Source organism: Amblyomma americanum, chromosome 1 (assembly GCF_052857255.1).
Source record: "Amblyomma americanum isolate KBUSLIRL-KWMA chromosome 1, ASM5285725v1, whole genome shotgun sequence".
Classification (NCBI taxonomy): domain Eukaryota; kingdom Metazoa; phylum Arthropoda; class Arachnida; order Ixodida; family Ixodidae; genus Amblyomma; species Amblyomma americanum.
The window spans coordinates 104,323,193-104,344,488 of record NC_135497.1 but is presented as its reverse complement, the minus strand read 5'-3'; the positions used below and the strand labels follow the sequence as shown (position 1 = coordinate 104,344,488).

At 43.1% G+C, this 21,296-nt stretch overlaps 1 long non-coding RNA gene across 2 annotated transcripts; it reads left to right on the top strand.

Moving 5' to 3' along the window:
• The first annotated feature begins 1,053 nt into the window (after window positions 1-1,053).
• LOC144113389 (uncharacterized) lies at window positions 1,054-19,797 on the top strand. Of its 2 annotated transcripts, none has more exons than XR_013310770.1 (6): window positions 1,054-1,336; window positions 3,254-3,340; window positions 4,478-4,626; window positions 8,807-8,948; window positions 12,141-12,313; window positions 18,378-19,797. It is a non-coding gene; the product is annotated as an uncharacterized LOC144113389 (long non-coding RNA). The 2 variants fall into 2 exon arrangements; XR_013310769.1 differs by having other exon boundaries at window positions 18,215-19,797.
• Window positions 19,798-21,296: the final 1,499 nt, after the last annotated feature.

Sequence of the window (21,296 nt, the reverse complement as noted above, 5' to 3'; positions counted from 1 at the left end):
AACCGTCCTGGCGCGCTGTATTGTCAGCCATGGTAATTAACAGTTATGCTTCCCACATTTGTGCTTTCGTTTAGGTATTCTAAATTTTTAATGTATCTTTCATTGACATATACACCATCACCCGCGATACTGATATCGCATCCAGTGCATGCTCTGCCTTGTTCTTGACCTTATGTAAAAGTGGCATTGATAGTTGTTGGTGTAAAAGCATATACCTGAGTACCACTGTGATGAAGACGTCCCCAGTCGAAACGTCAGTAAGCCCTTGTGTTTTCAAGCATGTTAGTCTAATTTATAAGTGTATAACTTCTGGTTCGTAGTGCCTTCTTCGTAACTGTTGTGTGTGTGTGTGTGTGTGTGTGTGTGTGTGTGTGTGTGTGTGTGTGTGTGTGTGTGTGTGTGTGTGTGTGTGTGTGTGTGTGTGTGTGTGTGTGTGTGTGTGTGTGTGTGTGTGTGTGTGTGTGTGTGTGTGTGTGTGTGTGTGTGTGTGTGTGTGTGTGTGTGTGTGTGTGTGTGTGTGTGTTCGTGCGTGCGTGTGTGAAAACATTCATTGTACAGCATCTTCAAACCTCCCGCAAAAACAACCCCCACTTCTTCTGCCAAATCTCCAGGACCTAGGGCAAAGAAACGAGATGGCGCCACCAGTACACTCGCTGAAAAAGCGGCCTTATTCGTTTCTTCGTCATCCCAGACGATGCGAATAAACGACTTTTTCTTGTCGATTCAGGCAGGTACCCCAACAAATCTGGTATAAAACAATTCTGCCGAAGAAATGCCATTCCTGGGCGAAATTTCAGCTCGAACAATTCACCGGTTTACTGAGAAGCATTCTACGCGCTGCATATGCTCCCGCTGGAAAACTTATGCCACGTAGTACACTCTTACTGCCAGCTACCTGTACGGTTTTCATCGCTCCGGTGCGCTACGGGAACCACATGCTCCTCAGTATTGAAGACTTATAGTAGGGTGGCTCTTATAGAAAATCACGAACAAACAAAATTGGCATTCGACAAGCCTCATGAAGCCAATCCCAGCTGCTGGCTGTCTGTTTGGCGCCAAAGTTTTCGTACTTGCCATGCGTACATGGGCAACTTGGGGTACTTGTTGATAAGAACGGAAAACTGGTCGAGGTGGTAGGGAATCATGTTTAACTGCGCAAAGAAACGAAGACAGAGAACAAGAAGGCACGACACGGCCGCACTTGTTGCTTGCGCAAGCCCGGTTGAACGGCGCATGAATCTTCCTATCGGTCGAGGTCTGTCCTTGCAGTGCACTAACGTTTTCAGTCGAGCACCTTCGAAGACAGCTGAAATGGCGGCAGCAAACCTCTAAAGTGGTGAGTATTCGGTTCGTCTTTCTTCGGAAAGGAGCGTGTCTCGGATGCGTCAAAGATGATGAGTCAGTGGCGGCAGATTCGACGGCTGACGAACCGGCGCGTAGACGAATGCATCGAACTTTTGGCGTTTGCGTAAAGTGCCCATATTTTCCCCAGACCCCAAAGCGGGACATAAGCGGGACGTGGGTGGGGGGCCTTTGAATGGCACGGGTAGTATTTTAGACATTCACTTTTTTTTTCTATCCATATCATGCAGCATTTCTTTTCCTCCAGTTTTCGCCTAGATGGCGCAAACATCTAATACTTCTGGCTTGAATGGATTTTCTGCAGCAATCCAGTTTTGTAGATGTGTCCGTGGTACGGTTCACATGTCATGTGCCCATTCGCTTTGAGCATGAGCAGCGCTTTAAGTGTCGTCACTTGAAACTGCGTCTTCTCTGCAGACCACAGCTTGTTCATCAACAAAAGCGCCCTCCCCACTGGTGCATTTATTCCTGGCATGCACATGCAGTACTCAATATATAATTGCCCTCATGTTGCACGGCACATCTTTCGTCTCAAAGTGCTGGAGAACATCCACCCGCCGTTCCCTGTCCGGCTTCTTCTGGCTCTTCCATTCCTGGAGTTTTTCAGTCGTGACATAATGTGAAACGTTACAGGCTTCGTCAAATAAAGCATTCTCATCAAGACCGATGTGACTGAACTCTGGAGTTATGAGCGCCTGCCTAGGGATTGTTTCTTCCATTATATAGGCTGGTTTGGTGGAGCTAGGCAGAGCAGGTGTAGCCAGTGTAGCGAAGGCGGGACAAAATGCCGTCCCGCAAGCATGCTGGCGGAACGGCGGGACCAGACCTGCAGAACAAGGACATGTCCCGCCTAAATTGACACGTCTGGTCACTTTGTTTTCCAGTGATGAAACTGGTCACACTACATCTGCCGATCACCAATGTCAGCCAGTAGAACCGGATGCAACTAACGCTTGCGTTGAAGTTAATACATCCGTACGCACGTTACTGCGCATGCCTTGTGACGATTGCTCGGAGGTCTGCAATGATCATCGTGTTGTGGATAGCCAGGAACATGCAATTGATACTGAACAGCATCGCGATATGGCCTGTGCCCAGTATAAGTGCACGACTCCGCAGTTGCAGAGATGACCTTTCCGCATTCCTGTTAAAACTTGGGCAGTGGAATCGGGCACCTCGCATGCATCCGTGACTGCTCCTCTGGGAGTGTTGCGCAAGCATTCGTGCTTTTCTTCTTTGCCGCGTTAGATAAGAGCGTTGTTAGAAACGCCTAGGAAGTCCCTCGGTAGTGTACACATTGCCGGTGGAAAGTAACGCCATTTTGGCATTGCTGAACGGGTCCGTTAAGCAGTGAGCCACGCCAGGGAGGTGCCCTGAGAGAATGCGGCTAGCACCGTATCTATAAACCAACCTAGACAATGATACGCCGGTACTGCAAAGCATGTCATGCTTACATCAAATCTTGATGACGCGATAGTCTGCAATTTTTCTCTCAGTACTGGCATATCATTTGATTGAACATAAATAAGTGTGAGTGCACATCCTGAATATGTGCATAGATGGTGACTGCGGGAGTGGAATATGACTATTATAAGTTACTGTGCGCATAGCAGGGCAGGTCCGACAGGTTTTAGGTCATTATTAACATATAAGTGACGCTACGGTGGAGCAACTGCTGGCAGAACAAGCAAGGCTAATCCCACCGGTAGCATACAACAACTCCACTGACATCCTGAGCAAGAACTCTTAAGCTGATTAATAAACATATTACTCGTGCAAGGATGGCCGTTTATGGGCTCGCTTATTTTCGCGAGCATCATTCAGCTTTTATTAAGTACTGCATCTTTGCTGGAGTGAAGCAGGCATGTTTTTCTGGTCTTATTTATTGCAGGGTCATATCCAGAAGACGCTTTTCTGCTTTGATGGGAATGTTGCATTCATGCGTCTGTTTTACATAAAGAAACTGCTCCTGTGCCATGTGAGTCTGGGCAGTTAAGTTTCTTTTTTTCATCTGGAAAAGCTTTCAAGCTGAAACTGTGCTTTGCATTTGTGTGTAGATTTTAGGCATTTAAATTTGATATATGAAGGAAAAAGCCTTGGCTCATGGGTGTGCGCAAGGCCTGTCTGCAGGAAACGTGTGCATGAAATGTCCGTCCCACTTGTCAATCAAAGGAATATTAAAAATGTTAGAAGAAAAGGCAAAATAAAAATAAGTGGTAAAAATAAAAATACAGAAATAACACAAAATTGAAATAAAAACAACAATAAAAAAACAAATATGAAATTTGAAGAAAATAGAAAGAATAAAAAATGGAGGGAGAAAGGACACGGAAAGGGTTTTGGCTTTCGCTTTTCCACTCATAAGCAGACTAAGTGTAAATAATTTTTTTGTTATACATTTTCAGCAAGTTTGTTTTCTTTAAACAGACACAGAGACGACAACTTGCAATTCTTGTTCTCCATAAGAATTGATTCTATGGCTCTTTCAGGCTATGTTGGTGTTTGTCCAACCCCAAAAGACGCATTTGTTGCCGAGAAAAAATATATTGGATCATTTGAGCCACTCAATTCAAACTCGTGTCATCTGCGCTGAAACAGACCCAGTGATCACTGTGATCTGCACCACAACAGACCCTGTGATCCCAAATTTTAATCTAGAACACTGAAATTTTCATGCTTTTCAGGCAAACTAACAGGAAACATTTTGAATATTTAAGCAATTTAAAATTATACTTGCTTTTCATCTTACAGCATATAAGTACTGTTGACATGTTTTTTGCCAAATGTTGTATTAAATAATAAATTACACTCTAGAACCTAATTTTATTGCTTGAAATGGATTTTATAATAAAGCACATGACACATATAACTGTGTCTATGTTATGAATCTTGCCGAAAAATAATAACCAACAGAAATGGCCCATTTTTTCCTCCACAAGTAAAGAATAAGGCAGGTGTGCTTTTAGCAGAAGCATTGATGCATTTTTGCAAAATCCTGTGCACTGATTTATGTGTGTGTATTTTAGGGATGGTTTTTGTATACAGTGTGGAGTCTAGGTGGGTGTGTCAATGCCGTCAGAGCACTGTGTAGAGTGTACCATCTCTGGTCATGCAGGCCCTTGGAATAAGTGCTTTCAAGGAACAGTCTCCACATATGCCAAAGCCAATGCAAACATCATGCCTGCAGAGATGCTTGCCACAAATTTCGTCCACTGGAGCAGATGTTACAGTGCAACTTGTTTCATTCATTTCTGTGTCCAAAAGGTGAGCTATGGAATGTTAGACATAGATTTTTTGCGGCAGCCACTCCCATGGGATCTAACTTTTTATGGTACTACATAGTTGCTAACAGTTTTTTAAGCTTAGAATTGGGAGCTGAAAGAATTGTACTGTGTGGTTACATAGATTTCTTGATGCTGGTGAAAGAAGTTTAATCTGTTTTGTGTTGCACAGATCCTCGGGCATTGACATACATATGTCCGAAAATTACTGAGGAAGATAGCTACAATTTCTTGATTCCTACCCACTAGGAGCATGATCACCAATACTTGCGCAAACTCAGAGCATGCAGCAACTCGTGCTTCACGTTCCTCTGCTAGGCATCATGAAAGTATGTATCTGTCAACTTGCAGCAAATGTCTATGTTTTTAATGCATCATAAAGTTTCAATGGCATTAATATTTGTTTCTTACGGCACCTCTGTATAACTCAGCTATGACGTGCTGGTAAAATGTTAAAACCACTGCAGCCGTGTGAAGAGCATCTTAACAACGTAAAAAGATAGAGATAGAAATAATGAGTTTGGTCTCTACAATGTCGAAGCAGCAACTAGTCTATAAATTGCTCTGTAATGGATGGCTCTGGATAATTTTAGGCTTCCTAGGCTGTTTTGATGTGCACTTGATATCACCTTGCACCGGTTAGAGTGCCTGCCTCATGTGAAAGAGCGACTGCTTTCAAATGTTTGAAAACAACCACTGGTTAAAAACAAAGTCTGTTCAGGGCTGAAATTGCACATGCTATGCTGCCTATTCGTAATGAACAACTCAGAGGGTCAGTGAGGCTATTTTTTAATGTTGTTTCACTTGCAAAACAACAGCACAGCAGTCTACAAGGACAGTGCACATTACAAGAAGAGCACTACAATGGACAAAGAAGACCACTACGATACACACAAGAAGTTAAATGACACAGTGGATATAGTGTGCAAAAGAAGGAAAGATGGCAATGAAAACGTAATAATAGTGGCAGCCACCTCCAGTTTTGTGCTGATAGATAGAAAAAACATCAGTGCACAACAAGAAAAATCATAATAACAAACAAGATAAATACATGTCACAATCTGTATACTTGTAGTAGCGTAGATATAGAAGTCTGTTGATGAGATTACAATGGCCAGTGTGTCTTCGTTAAAAGACAGTTTGTTTTCTCAGGCTTGTATTCGATGACTGCCTGTCCAGATCCAACAATTCTTAGCACCTTTCGCTACATCGGAGGCATGACCGCCACCTTGGTCAGCTCATTCACAGCCACTGGGGACGGAGGGCCGAGGGTTAACTCACAAATCCACAAAGGCGGCGGTGGCAGCCAAGTACAGTATCAATGGCCAATTCCTGTTCTGTGGAGGGAGCATGCTTATATAGCTCTTCACTCAGTGAGCATTTCTTTCATAGTTGCGTCTCACTTATTTCCTATTTTTTTGGTAGCGCTGAGAAAAGCAGGATATTGCTTTCCTTTACAAGGTGCTCCACGGTACCATTGGTTGTCGTAAAATGCTATCAGATATTTTTATAAGAGTCCCCACTAGAAACTAAACTTGTCAGTGTTCAATGCAAGAATCTTATCCAGTGAGTCTTGCCTAATTGTTCTGTTTGAAGAATATCGGGCAGTGAATGGGACATCGTAGCGCTTAACAATGTTATGAGGACTGATGCAATGTATACACTAAATAACGGGTACATAAGGAGGTGGTTGTCATTATAATCAAGATTAATAAAAACCGAAAGTTGAAGATACTGCGAGCCTGTGCACCAACACCCAGTCACTGGCAAGGTGGTTAAAAGGAAATGTAAAGATGTCATATCAGTGATGAATTAAATATGGAAAGAGAGGTTTATAAATAAATAGTATGTAAACCTAAGCTGTAATTTTCCAGCCTTATACTATGCCTTATACTTAGCCTTATACTTGGAGCCATGGAAAGAAAAATGATAGGTGTAACATTAAGAGACCGGAAGCATGCAGAGTGGGTGAGGGAACAAGCACGTGCTAATGACATCCTAGTCGAAATAAAGAGGAAGAAATGGGCTTGGGCAGGGCATGTACTGCAAAGGCAAGATAACCACTGGCCCTTATAGGTAATGGAGTGGATTCCAAGAGAAGGCAACCGTAGCAGGGGGCGGCAGAAGGTTAGGTGGACAGATGAGATTATGAAGTTTGCAGGCATAGGGTGGGCGCAGCTGGCAAATGACAGAGTTAATTGCAGAGACATGGGAGAGGCCTTTGCCCTGGAGTGGGTGTAGTCAGGTTGATGATGATGATGATGATGATACTAGAGAATCGTAGCACAGGCTAACCTCTCTGCCTTGAATTTAGTAAGAATGCACTACACTGTACTGATGGGCAACTTCGAAGTCAAAGTATGGAAGTTCGAAAGAAGCAGGCATGCAAACAAAAGGTAAACATGGAGTGACTGAGTGGGGAGACAAGTAATGAAAAAGACTTGACAATGAATGCCCTTCCTGGCACCATGCAGGCTGTAGAAGGACTAGAGGAGGTAAGGTGTAGTGACTGTACAGTCGTGATGTCTAGAATCAGCCTGAATTGAATAGAGAGTGGAGGAAAGTTGTCATGAAGAAGGTAAATGTGATGACCTTCCCAGCATAATTCCACGGCGCTCAGTTGAAGTAGGAGGTACACTAGCTAAGTAGGATATTGGCAAGCTCTCCAAGGAAACAAGATGCATCATACTATGAAGTGGTAGCGCATGAAAGTCTCAGACCTCTTAGATAAGGTAGAACATGCAGAACCATCAAAATTTATATGTGGAAGGTAATTATGCAAAGTAAAAAATTGTACTAACATGAAGAGAACTCAGCAAGCACTAAAGCACCCAGAAAGCCTGAAAGGAGCAAAGTCTGGATTAGGCGTGTGCAGAGATACATGTTTGTAGAAGGGACAAAGGCAACAGTGCCGTGAGAAATTTAAATATGGTAGGTAAGACAGCAGAAAAATTCTGTGTGCATTTCTTGATGTGTGCTGCTCTTACAGGTTGATCCTGACATTAATCAGTTTGTATCCCATAAATGCTTGTGCTCTTGGGGATTCTGGAAAGAGGCTCACTGCAATTCGTATGGTAGAAGCAATTTTTTGTACCATTTTCCACGTGAACTTATATGGTAGCCAAAATTATAATACTAATGCAGGAAATGGTGCAAACAAGGAAATGGAAATTTTCATTTAAACTGAAGCGATTATAGAGGATATGTCACAAACAGAGGGAAAAGTGCAGGAGACAAGCAACTCGAGATTTTTGGAAGGACAGTAGAGATTCGTTATACAAGAGTGCTTCACGACCTCAAGTATAGGGAAGAATGCTTATATTGTATTAACCCAGCACACAGATCTATGGAAAGGAGAGTGAGTGATGTGGGTGACATTAAGAGGAAACAGCAGATTGTATTAGAGATTGAACTTGAGTTATCAACATCCTAGTGGAATCAAGCGGAAGATATGGGCTTGGACCAGACAAACGTAACATCCAGAACAGATAACCGATGATCTATTAATGTAACAGAGTGGAATCCAGGGCTAGGGAAACAGTCAGGTACGGTAAAAAGATAGATGGGCAAATGCGATCTGAACATTTGATGGGATGGCCACATCTTCTGCGGAACAGGGCAAATTGGGTATCAGTGGAAGAGTCCTTTTCCCTTCTGTGTATGTAGCCTGCTGATGATGGTGGTGAATGTGACATACACACTGATATCTTTGTGTTTCACCTCGATGAGAAAGATAGCTGCTGCTGCCTAGTTTTTAACCATGGACTTTTGTTTTTAGCAGCTAATCTCTTTAGCTGCTTCACTACTATGATGGACTATGAATATGCTGAAAGGTTGCAGCTCTGAAGCTTCTATAGCTAACTAGGGCTTGTTCTCAGTGTTAACATTTCTTTTATGGTAAATCTGCTATGGTCAAGACAGTTATGGTAATATTGAGACACTTGTGGTTCTGCTCATGAATGCTACCTAAAGGAGCCACGTACCATTCAGACTCTTGTCTGCGCTACCCACATTGCCCTTTGAATTGGGAAGGACAAAGGCTAGCATTAGAGAGATGAACCTTGTGAATTACTTGCTCTTACTATCTGTTATCATCATTCTATTTCCAATGCTTAAAACTAATCTCATTATATGTTCTGTACATATTTCGTTTCCTAATACAGGTAGCAAGCAGGCTTGGAATGTGGAGCAGTGCCAGATCCTGCCTAGTTCAACAAAGAATCTGTAGAGTCCCAAGACAAAGCCATACCTATCAGAATGATGCAGCTGCAAGTGCTTTTACAGCTTGTGGCTGTGATGTGCAGGGTGTGTGCTTAAGATGGTTAAGAACCATCTTTTATCATATTATTATCATTTTATTTCGACACGTCCCGCCATTTATAGTTACAGCAAAACCGCGTTGATACATTCCCAGTTCGTTCAATTTACCAGTTCGTACGCTCGAAATCACGGACATTAAAAATCTCCCATAGAGTCGCACTATTTTTTTTTTTCTGGGGAATGTGTTAGCGGTTAACATGCTTTTCCGGCTCCTATGTTTAATATTTTGACAAATCGTGGTCGCATGTTACATTTCTTGACCAACCCGCACATGCGCAAACATACAAGTGCACCAAACATGAAGGCACGGGACATAAAGAGCTGAAATGCAGCGGCATGCAATCATCCACCGTGGTGCCTTCTCTGCGGTTCCTAGGTGCGAGGAGACGAAGAACCACCACCACTACCACCGCCACCACCGTCGCCAACAACCTCAAAAATAAAAATGTTGCGCTAGCACTCAAGAGAGCCGTTTTTGCGGGGACGCGACATAAATTATAAACCCCAGCGACGCGCATACATACGAGCGGGGCGCTGCTGGGAAACGCTGCTTAAAAATTGCAAACTCCTAACCAACTGTTAGGAAGCCGCAAGCGACAGCGTTAGAAGTCACTTAGCCCTCCTTCGCAACTCCACAAGTACAAATTGAAAACAATGTATCTGTAAAGCTGTTTGCCAATGACTGTGTTGTTTTGAAGGATATAATAAGTGATTATAACTATACTTGTCACTACAAAAAACGATAGTAGCAATCACAAAATGGTGAGTGTGCGGGGGTGTGAATATTAACAAAGATAAAACCATATTGTTACAAATCACAAGGAAAAAAGTTCCCAGGCTATGTAGTTATATACTTCACAACCTTTATATTTTAGAAGTGGAGAGCTATAAATACTTCGGAGTAACCCTCACTAACAAACTCACTTGGTCCTCACATCTGCTCTAACGTCTCCTCATCCGCAATGAAGAAATGATGATTTATTAAAAGAAAACTTAGAAATTCTCCCATCATTACTGGAATCACGGTATACAAGGCTTGTATTAAGTCCCGACTTGAATGTGCAGCAGCAGTCTGGGATCCACATAATTAAAAAGTCAGTGCTCAACTGGAGCGTGTACAGCGAAAAGCAGTTCATTTTATTTATGGTAAATATAGAAGGACAGATTCTTCAAGGGCATTAATTCTAAAGAATAATTTACAGTCCTTAGAAGTAAGGAGAAAAGTTACAGGTCTAGCATTACTTCAACGTTTCATCTCAGGAAACCTGAAGCCAGAGCTTCCCAATTTTGCGAAATTGGCGACAAAGCTTGGCAAAGTAAAATGGATACAGTCTGTAAAAAAAATTACATCCTTAGGGTGGTGTTTTTATCTATAACTAGCACCATTGCAATTCCAAAGTGGCTGGAAAGTATCTGCCTCACTCCTACAGTGCATTGTTAAGAGTTGTACTGATCTTCTCAATTGGGTGAAATTCGCAAGCATTACAATAACACAACTTTACACGAGCATTCATTAGCCCCAATTTATCATGAACCCCTGGGATTACTGTCATGGAGTGAAATCTTCTTCCTTCGGCTTTTTTGTAAATCGAAATATTTCATAAAGGAGATGGAGGATTTTTTGTATGGCTCCTATTATTGTTGTTGTGATGTCCTGTATATGACTGTAGCTGTTGCGGCTGGTGGTTTTATGACTTTTATATTTCAGTTGTGTGCCCCTCCTGCTTGGTCCACAATCATGGCTCGCAGTATTTACAAGCAAATTAATAAATAAGCCATTAGTGTACGTCTGCATCTGTCTCGGAGCCTCTTTCTTTTTCAGAAGCGCTGCAGCGGTGGCTCAGTGGTTATGGCACTCAGCTGCTGACCGGAAAGACGCGGGTTCGATCCCGGCCTAGAGGACCGTGTACTGTGCGATGTCAGTGCATGTTAAAGAACCCCAGGTGGTCGAAATTTCTGGAGCCCTTCACTACAGCGTCCCTCATGGCCTGAGTTTCTTTGGGACGTTAAACCCCCACTAACCACAATCTTTTTGAGAAGCACTCCTTCGCCGATTCTTTACCCCCCCCAGCCAGGTCATGCACCCTGTCACATGACATGGCGTGTGATTCTGAATCGTACTCAGTGGTTGGCCGGGCTGGTGGGGTGCCAGCTGCGCAACAGTCAGCATGTGGAAAGTTTTCACTGCTCTCTGGTTGACACGTCGAGTCATCTGACAGGGAGGCATGACCTAGTTTGGGGGGTGGGGCGGGGGGGGGGGGGGGGATAGAGAAGCGGCGAAGGAGCGCTTTTTAAAAAGAAAATGGCTCCGAGACGGATGCATGCGACTCGACTCTTTGGCCGTGTCTGACGTCATACCTCGCTCACATTGGTTGACTATGCTCTGACATCATGAGCTATGACCAATCCTGAATTAGTGTGACAGCGCGTACGGCTTCTCCGAACGTCAGCTCTACGCGCTAAAAGCTGAAACGCTGCAGTTAGGGCGCTTAGCTACTGATCCGGAGTACCCGAGTTCGAACCCGACCGTGGCGGCCGCGTTTAGATGGAGGCGACGCGCAAAGGCGCCTAGGTGGTCGAAATTATTCCGCAGCCTTCTACTACGGCACCTCTTTCTTGACTCTGTCCCTCCTTTATCTAATCCCTTAGGCGTTACGGCGCAGTTCAGGTGTCCGCCGAGATGTAAGACATACTGCGTCATTTCCTATCCCAAAAACCAATTTTCACTTTTTTTCGACAGTCTGCTGCTGCGGTGGCTTCCCCGCAGTACTGAGATGCAAAGGGGCGAAGCATTCGAAAATGACACGAAAGATATTTTTGTTACCTTGGTCATTGCCGCCGACGGACCGGATGCGTTACGAAGTTCCTTCCGAGCTTAAGACAGCGTAAATGCGGTCTGAATTCTGCGAGCGCTAGAAAAGGATATTTTCAGATCTTGTGCCAAGAAATTCTGACATTTTTGTGAAGTGAAATTGTCAATAAATGTTTTTGTACATCTTTCAACAGTCAAATTAAAAAAGAATTAGGCGGTTAATTTGGATCATGTCTTCCCAAATAATACGTTTTTCTTGCAGTTTTTTTTTACATATCAATGAAGTATTACTATATTGCATAGGGAGCAGGATATCAATATTTTTCTCATGAACGATAAATTATTACTTCTTTCTTCCCATCTAGACGAGCAGTTTGCTGATGTGATGTCTCGAGGAAGGCCATTCCAGTCAGCAGCTCCGCTGGGGAAAAAAGATGCTGCAAGAATATTTTGCAGGAACATATGTGAGCAACTGGGAAGGAATGGGATATACGGTGAAATCTGTTGTCTGGGAGAACAAGATATGGTGATTAATGAGGTGAGCTGTGGAAAAACATGTTAAATAAGCAGAAGATATGGTGAGGAACAGCGAGATTCACAGACCAGATTATTTTCTTTGTTAAGAGATGCTGCCATCATATAGAATATTATGAGTGTAGAAACTTCGTAGCATGGCATTGAAGGGACTGTAGTACATTGATTGGATACGTATTTGATGACGGTTCTTCATTGCATGTGCATATTCGTGTCTCGAATATTTGAGTGTGTGGTATATGTAAGTACTTTGCTTGCTGTGGAGCATTATGTAGGTGGACGTTTTTAGTATCCTATTATTTCATGTGAGGAGGATATGATGCGTGTGTAAGCCATATGACCAAGTAGTGCACCAGCTGGCATTGCAGAGGAGATGTTATCAATCGAGCAAGCACTAAAAAGCAACTTGAGGAGGCAATGACCTAAAACAACTTTGAAGAGGTAGGGTTAATTAAGGTTCATCACCCAGTAATTGTCATTCTGCTCATGGTAAATGTCATCTTTAGGGATACTTATATAGATCAATCGGTGTACTCTTATACGTATTCACACACGTGCGCACGCACTGACCAGCCCTTATATGTAGCCTTCATGGATAACGAGAAAACATCCGACTGAGTCGAAACCTGAGCCAGCAGTCATGCAGGCATTATTTAATCAGGGTGTAGATGAGCCTTATGTAAAACAACCGGAAGATATCTATAATGGCTGCACAGCCACCGTAGTCCTCTATAAAACCAGCAATAAAGTTTTAATAAGGAAGGGTGTCTGGCAAGGAGACACGACCTCACCAATGCTGTTCATCACCTATTTATAGGAGGTGTTCAGAGGCCTGGTTTGGGAACAGCTGAGGACAAGAGTTAATAGAGAATACCTTAGTAATCTGCGATTCGCTGATAACATAACCTTGCTAAGTCACTCAGGGGATGAATTGCAAAGCACAATCAGTTACTTAGAGCAGAATGATTGATGTAAAAATTAACATGCAGGAAACCAGAGTAATGTTGAACAGTTTCGAAAGTAAGCAGCAGTTTACGATTGTTAGCGAGCTGCTGGAAGTGGTAAGGGAATACGTGTAATTAGGGCACTTAGTGACCACAGATTCAGATCACGTGAGTGAAATAACTAGAATAAGAATGGCTGGAACTCATTTGGCTGGCTTTCTCAGACCATGAATGGAAGTTTTCCAATATCCCTCAAGAGAAAAAAAATATATAACAGCTGTATCTTACCCTTACTTATGGGGCAGAAACATGGAGGGTGATGAAAAGGGTTCAACTTTATTTGACGACAACACAGTGAGCTATGGAAAGGAAATGGTAGGTGTAACATTAAGAGACAGGATGAGGGCAGAGTGGGTCAGGAAGCAAACGCAGGTTAATGACATTCCTAGTTGAAATCAAGAAAAAGAAATTGACTTGAGGAGGGCATGTAATGCGAAGGCAAAATAATTGGTCTTTAAGAGTAACGGACTGGATACCAGTAGATGTCAAGCATAGCAGAGGGCGGCAGGAAGTTCGTTTGACAAATGAGATTAAGATGTTTGCGGGGATAAGGTGGCCACAGCTGGCATAGGACAGGCTGAATCAGAGAAGTATGGGGGGAGGACGGGTTTAGGCTGGTAGTCATGCTGGCGCACTGCAGGGAGGTGGTGAATGGCGGCTTTTTTTCGTTGAGTTGAAGAGCGAAGTCCCTGGGCATATACTGGGGGCAGGTTACCTTTTTTGCGGTTGATGTTGTTCGGAGTGGTTTGCATATGCCAGGATTCCAGAAGGAGCCTTTTCTGGTAATTTCTTTCGGTTCTGGGGATGTGGGTTTCTTCAAAGTTGATTCTATGGTCGGAGTCCTCGGAATGCTCGGCTATTGGATTGAGCTCTCTTGCGAATTTGCGGACGTCATTTTTATGTTGCCGAATTCTTGCTTTGAAATTTTTGGTTTCGCCAATGTAGCTTGCGTCGCAGTCGCCGCATGGAATTTTGTAGACAATGCCTTGGGCTCTTTCTCTCGGCGGCTGGTCTTTGGGAACAGGTAGGCAAAGCGCAACAGTGTTTGTGGGCTCGTGTGCAACTTGAGATCTGATTTTTTTTAGGATTCGGGCGATGGTTTCGCTGACACCTCCGACATAAGGTAACGTGACGTATTTTGGTGGTGGCGTTGGTCTTTGTGCGTTGATTTCTTGGCGAATGTTGTGTTCTTGACGTTTTTGACGTGTTTTTTCAGTTCTGTGCAGCACAGAACTTGACAGAAAAAAAGAACAATGCACGATATTCAGAGAACTAATCATGAACGGCTACCCAAAAGACTTTATTCAAAAAACCATTCGACGTCAAAAACACAGCATTCGCACAGAAATCAATGCACAAAGACCTACGCCACCACCAAAATACGTCACATTACCTTATGTCAGAGGTGTCAGCGAAACCATCGCCCGAATCTTAAAAAAATCGGGTCTCCAGGTTGCGCACAATCCCACAAACACTGTTGCGCTTTGCCTACCTGTTCCCAAAGACCGGCCGCCGAGAGAAAGAGCCCAAGGCATTGTCTACAAAATTCCATGCGCCGACTGCGACGCAAGCTACATCGACGAAACCAAAAATTTCAAAGCAAGAATTTGGCAACATAAAAATGACGTCCGCAAATTCGCAAGAGAGTGCAATCCAGTAGCCGAACATCCGAGGACTCCAACCATAGAATGAACTTCGAAGAAACCCGCATCCTCGGAACCGAAAGAAATTACCACAAAGGCTCCTTCTGGAATCCAGGCATATCCAAATTACCCCGAACAACATTAACCGCACAAAAGGAAACCTGTCCCCAGTATATGCATAGGGACTTCGCTCTTCAACTTAAAGAAAGAAAGCCGCCATTCACCACCTCCCTGCAGTGCGCCAGCGTGACTAACAGCCTAAACCTCCCTCCCCCGCGCCTTTCGCATCACAGCTGTCATTCCTTTGACCCCGCTCCCCTCCATACCTAAAAGACGTTAGGTACTGCCCTTAGTCACCCCTGATGAAGGAGCCGAGTCGGCTTCGAATTGTTGGGTTAAATTTAAAATTTTTGGTTGGAGATGTGTAGTTTATTATAAGTTTTCAAACCCAACCAGACAGGCAAATCTGTCACAATGTTTGGTGTTCTACATTCAGTGGCACTGGGCATGCTAGGTTGTTGCAGTCCATTGAAATCCAGGATGCCATGAAATATCAAAGGGGCTTGCCTCTGTTCTGATGACGAGTGAAGTGATTAGTGTAGCTAGAAAGAAAGCACAGGCAAAGGCCATATGTTTATGGCTATTTCACAAACTGAGACTAATGAGAAAGCTTGAAGACTAATGAGAAGCTTGAATTTAGATTACAGAAAAAGCAGAAGCTATGGAAAGGAAAATGCGGGTTACAGTTAAAAGATAGGATTAAAACAGCGGATTTGAGAACAAACTAGACTTAATGGTCTCCTAGCAGAAGTTAATAGTTGGAAATGAGCTTGGGAAGGACATGTAATGCGGAGGAGGATGGCCTTTTAGTGTGATAGTATTGCTGTGGCTGGTGCAGGACAGAGCCAATTGGAAGTGAATAAGAGAAGCACTCGTTTTGTAGTAGATGCACGCTTGCTGATGACTACTACTTGTGCATGTCTCACCACTGTCTTGGTTAGTTGCTTCGAGAACTAATGCGGACTGAGGACCTTGCTCTTCTTTGCAAGCAGTGATGTGTGAGCAGCAGAAATTGCTTGAGCACTTAATGCATAATACAAGCCACACATTCTTTGTCTAAAAAGTGAGAAAAGTTTGTTGAATTATGCATGTTGCTTGTGGATCTACGGGAAGGGCTATCACCAAACTAACTAGATTCTTCAGATTTAGGGAAAAAGGTACCTGAAATAAAGGGCAGTCTTTGTCCCAGTTTGTCATTGTGTTCATTGTGTCACTGCCTGTTCAAAATGAATTACTCTACTTCTGAATTCTGTACAAAGTGCATGAGCCTCAGATTGAGTTGGTAAATGCGAAGTAGCACCTGTGAAAAGTAGCTATTTGCTGTTGGAAACAACATTCTGCCCATATTTTCTGAATGCAAGAAAGGGTTTTCTCTTGGGTGAGTTAAGTAGCTTTCTATTTCTCTCCATGAATGAGGATTTTTGTCTCAGCAAGAATGGCTGTCTAATTCCTTATAGTCTGGGGTGCACCTGACCCTTATCATGGGAGGGTGCCTGAGAAGAACCTTTGGGAGAATACTTGCAGCCACTCTTGAATACTACATAATATGGCTTGTTCACTGCCTTTTCTCATGTGTGCAGCGTGATTTTCATGGAAGCTGTCTGCCAAGATTACATATACTACCTTGTGCTTCCAAAAGCAATTTTCTCCTGGAACAAAGGGAACAATAACGCTTTTTTCCAGTTTTTTTATTTTCGAGTGGTGTTTATTGCTTCATGCCATAAATAGGGACGATTATACGAAATGTAAAAGGTTTTCTGATCTAATGAAATCCAGAAGAGACCAATGATGGGGTCGCTGTATCCAAACAGAATAGGATGATGCGCTTTTCAACAAAAGACCCTTTGTTTCCAGGTGACTGATTCTCATTGGCTTCAGTGCTGGGCAGGCTAACGACAGTTTTCAATTATTCTTACTCTATGCTGCCTGTGCTAGTGTATTGGTTTGTGAGTTGCTGTCCTGTCTGTGTGATGTCTTGTACTGAAAATCTGTGTCTCATAAACCTCTCAAATTCTTGTAATGTTATATAGGTTTCTGTCGAGGCCATTCGCATGTGATGCAAAGAGAAGGTAACCAATGGTCCCTTCTGGTAAAGAGGTGGATTTCTAGAGAAGGCAACCATAAGTGGGACAGAAGAAAATACCTTGTGCCATGGCAGTCTTTGTCCACAGACACCTTTGTGCCATTTAAATCCATCATCATCGGGAAGTTTGCCTGGCCAAAGGTAGTCACAGCTGGCTCAGGACAAGGCTAATTGGAAATCAATGGGAGGAGCCTTTGTCCCGCAGTGGACATAAGTACGCTGATGATGATGAGAAGCCTCTCCAAAAAGTACTCCCAACTAGAGCACTACACGGGCTCAGGCTCTCCCGAAAGCCCGGGCCGGGCCTGGTCTTTGGGTTGTGGGCCTGGGCCAGGCTCGGGCCTGTATACTGACGGGCTTGAGCCAGGCTCAGGCTTGTGTAGTGAGCACGTACTGAGCACGTACGGGGTTAACAAACTGCAGGTCAAGACAATATTGTAGCTATCTTTCTACTTTTTCCAGAGTACAAACTTGTTAATCTTCAGTAATAAGTCATATGATAGGTTGAGCATGCAAACAATGAAAATGATGCGGAAAACAGAATAAATCAGGCAAAACAGCATATATACCACTCTTTACAAAGCTGAAGTTCTGAAGCACCGAAAGTCACAAACACAGTACTTTTGCTTGCCGCCTTCTTAGCTTCACAAAATCGTTAACCATAAAGCATAAGTACGGCGTCCACGCACAAAATAAAGCAACATTTTGCTTTACTCGTTCGGATATAGCCTGAGAGCAACAGGAACTGTGAGGCTGTCTTTGCTGTTTGCTGCCAGATGTTCAGCTCTGAATGCATCACACGTATCTCCTCCCCAGCATGCGCCTTGTCTCTTTAATGCTCTGCGCTCGATACTACCGAGTCTTGTATTTCCTGATAACTGTTGTATTATTTGTTTTGTTTAGTTGTGGTACTCCCGCGGGTTTCCCGGAGCATAGGGGAGACTGTGCATGCGGGCAAATCTGGGCCTTGAAGGGTGCATGTAATAAATGCACCCGTGTAGTGTAGTTTCTCTATTTTGGTCTCAGTATTTGTGCTAATGACTTTTTACAATGTATGGAATTATAATTATGAGACTTCTTTCTGTTGTCTGCCAAGTCCTTTCTTTTTTTTTCAGATTTTGTGACGATTAATTCTACAAAAGCTCTCTAAACGAATTGTCTAAGATATGACCGCATTAACACTCAGTTTCAGTGAAGTGTGGGACCTGTAGTAGTTGACATCTTCATTGTGTAATATATCCAAGCCCAGTTGATCTTCCTGCATTTTGTTATTGCTAGATGGTAAGAGACAAGCGACAGCGGGAGAAGCAGCTGTTTGAACAGACGCAAGCGGACACCTAACTAGCTTGCGGTCTCGTGCGACCTTTTGCGTTTCTGTGGCGATCCGATTGCAATGTTACAGCCTGTTCGACATAAGCTTGCAAATATTAAATCCGAAGCTAAGAGACGGAAAACGGCTTGAGTTGATTATTTTCAGCAAGTTGGTTTGTGTGGCATTCAAGGCACTGCACTTTGTTCTGGGCAAAAAAATTAAGTACCAACTCAAACAGAAGCAGACACTAGAGAATTTTAGACCTCTGTTCTAACAACCACTAATGCTTTTTCGCTGAAATTCATAGTAACAACAATGTTTGTGCTTCTGTAGCAGGCTTACAGCATTTGTGTTGTTTTGGGCCTGAGCCGGGCCCACCGACTTGTTGGGCCAGGCCGGGCCTGGTAGGTGAGAGCTTTCCTGGGCTCGGGCCAGGTCCAGGCATTAGAGAAACCGGGCTGGGCTTGGGCTGGTAGCGGTAGACGTTATCAGGCCCAGGCCGGGCCGGGCCAATAATTATGGCCCGTGCAGTGCTCTATTCCCAACATTCGATCACCATTCTTCTCACTGGTCTTTTTGTACGCATTTAGTGCAAGCACAGAGAAAGTGGTGGTGCGACTGTTTTGCATTTGTCGCCAACAGTTCATGGAGCCTATTTTGACTGCTGTGTATAAACAATAGAACGGTCTGTGGGGCTGCATGTTCTGATTCATCATGTGGTCCAGCAGTGCATATTCATCAGTAGTCAGGTCAACTCTTAGTGAAGTAGTATTTCCTTGCTGTAGCCTGCCATGAAAGTGAAATGCGTGTACACTTTGTGGCGCAGCTGGAAGAAATCTGTGCCACTAGCTTGCTTATAAGCTGTCATCCTGTCTGATTGCTTGTATGTGAATATAGTTTTCACAGCTGCCATGCCTGGTGCGTCAGCAAAACCTTGAGTTTCTCCCTCGCTTGCTGTATGTTGGTGCCTCTTTGAAGCTTTAGATTCTGGATGCCAACCCTGCTGATAAAGCAAAAGACAACAAGTAGTTTTGCCTTAACTATACAACACGCTATTTGCTAAAATGCACGTGCATATTATTGGCATAGTTGGCATGGCACATTTGGTGGCATATAGTAACAGCATTTAGATTGTTGACAACTTTGGGGTGAACTGTTTTCTCTTCTTTGTTAATTCATCCGTAGAATGCTTAGGAAGTAACTGTTGCTAACAGTTGTATGACACTTTTAGTGATGCTGACAAAATCAGTAATGCTGATTACTACTCTGAAAGGACATTGCAGTATTTATGTTTTCAATACATCCTTTGTTCAATTTTCAACTACTACTCTTCCGAGCATATGGTTTCAGTTTCCCTGACATGAATAAAAGCTATGAAAAGAAGCATTCCTGCCTGTTCATGAAGACCATCAGTGCAATTAATTTGAATTTCTTCGCCTGCAGGAGTAGTAGCCCTGAAAATAGTTTCAGGTGTGTAAGCACCAAATTTTTCTTACAACAGTAGTAGTTAGCACTCATGTTCTAGAGGTTATCCACCTGAAGACAGTCTGGCATCTGGTTAAGCAACTGATGAAATCTAATAAATGAAAGGTGGTTGCTGCATTTTACAAAGCTTGTTGCTGGCCAAATTGTTTCCATTCTGAAGGAAACATGTTAAAACTGTACACTGACAGTATCAGCACTCATTTTGTTCATTTTCTTTCTTACTCGTGTCTTACTAAAGTATTGGCGCTAACATTTTTTCCTAAGATGGCAGTGGTGCTGTGGTGTAGACTGGTGCAACACAATTCTGATCGCCTCTGTGGCGAGACCTGCATTTCTCTCATGATTGGAATCACATTACTTGAGTTGCTGCTTTGTTCTAGATTGCAGGTATACATTGAGGACAGTGTTGCTTTTCATGCAATGCATACAAATCACTTCACTTTGTGCTTCTTTGTGCAATGTTTATGGTCAAAGTGATACTTTCATGTGAAAAATTGGAAGCAAACTTGCTTGCTGCATGAGCCCAATGCAAAAAACTGCTTTCATCATTTGCATCATATATAATATACATGCAACAGACACTGTGCAGCCACATAGCTAGCTAAAGAAAAATTACTTTTGAAGGAGCATTTTTAGTTTTCTTGGCAGTTGTCTAGTGCTATGGCAAGACAACCAAAAATGTTGTCATGTACCTTAATAGATCTGTCTTGCTGATAAACCCATGTTCATGTGCTGTTAGCTGAGCATCGAACATCTGAGCCCAAGAAGAGATAGGGAATAATGGAAAGGCAGGGAGGTTAACTAGGCAGTGTCCTGTGAAATCAACATCTTAAAGGAGCATACCTAGAGACCTATCTTTTGGTTGCGTGTTTTCTTGTTTGTCTTGATGTGTAAGGCATTATTATACAAGGATTACCATGCGATATTCTCCTATGACCGTTAAATAATTCATAAGTGAGTTTGTTTCTCGTGCTGTTTCGGTTTCGCTTTCAACAGCCGACTGATGACGGTAACTTCAAAGTGAGCTGATAGGTCATGTGAGGCATGAAAAAACTGCAATCACTTCTTCTACATGTATTGTCATTCCGGCTCATGAGGAAGGCTGGCTTCAGCACTGTAGTGAATTAAAATGATGAAGCAGCGACTATATGGACGTTTTTCCATGCCTCACATGACATATAACCACACTTTGACGTACGGCTATCATTTGAAACCAAAACAGCATGACAGAAAAATTCGATTGTAATTTATTTTAGTAGTCGTAGGCAAATACCACATGGCTATTCATGCATAGTAGTGTCTTCCACATCATTGTAGAGCATAAGACATGCCCCCAAAATTATCTGTCTGTACTCCTTTAAGTTCTTGTATTGTCAAAGATCTTGTGATGGACCTCAGGG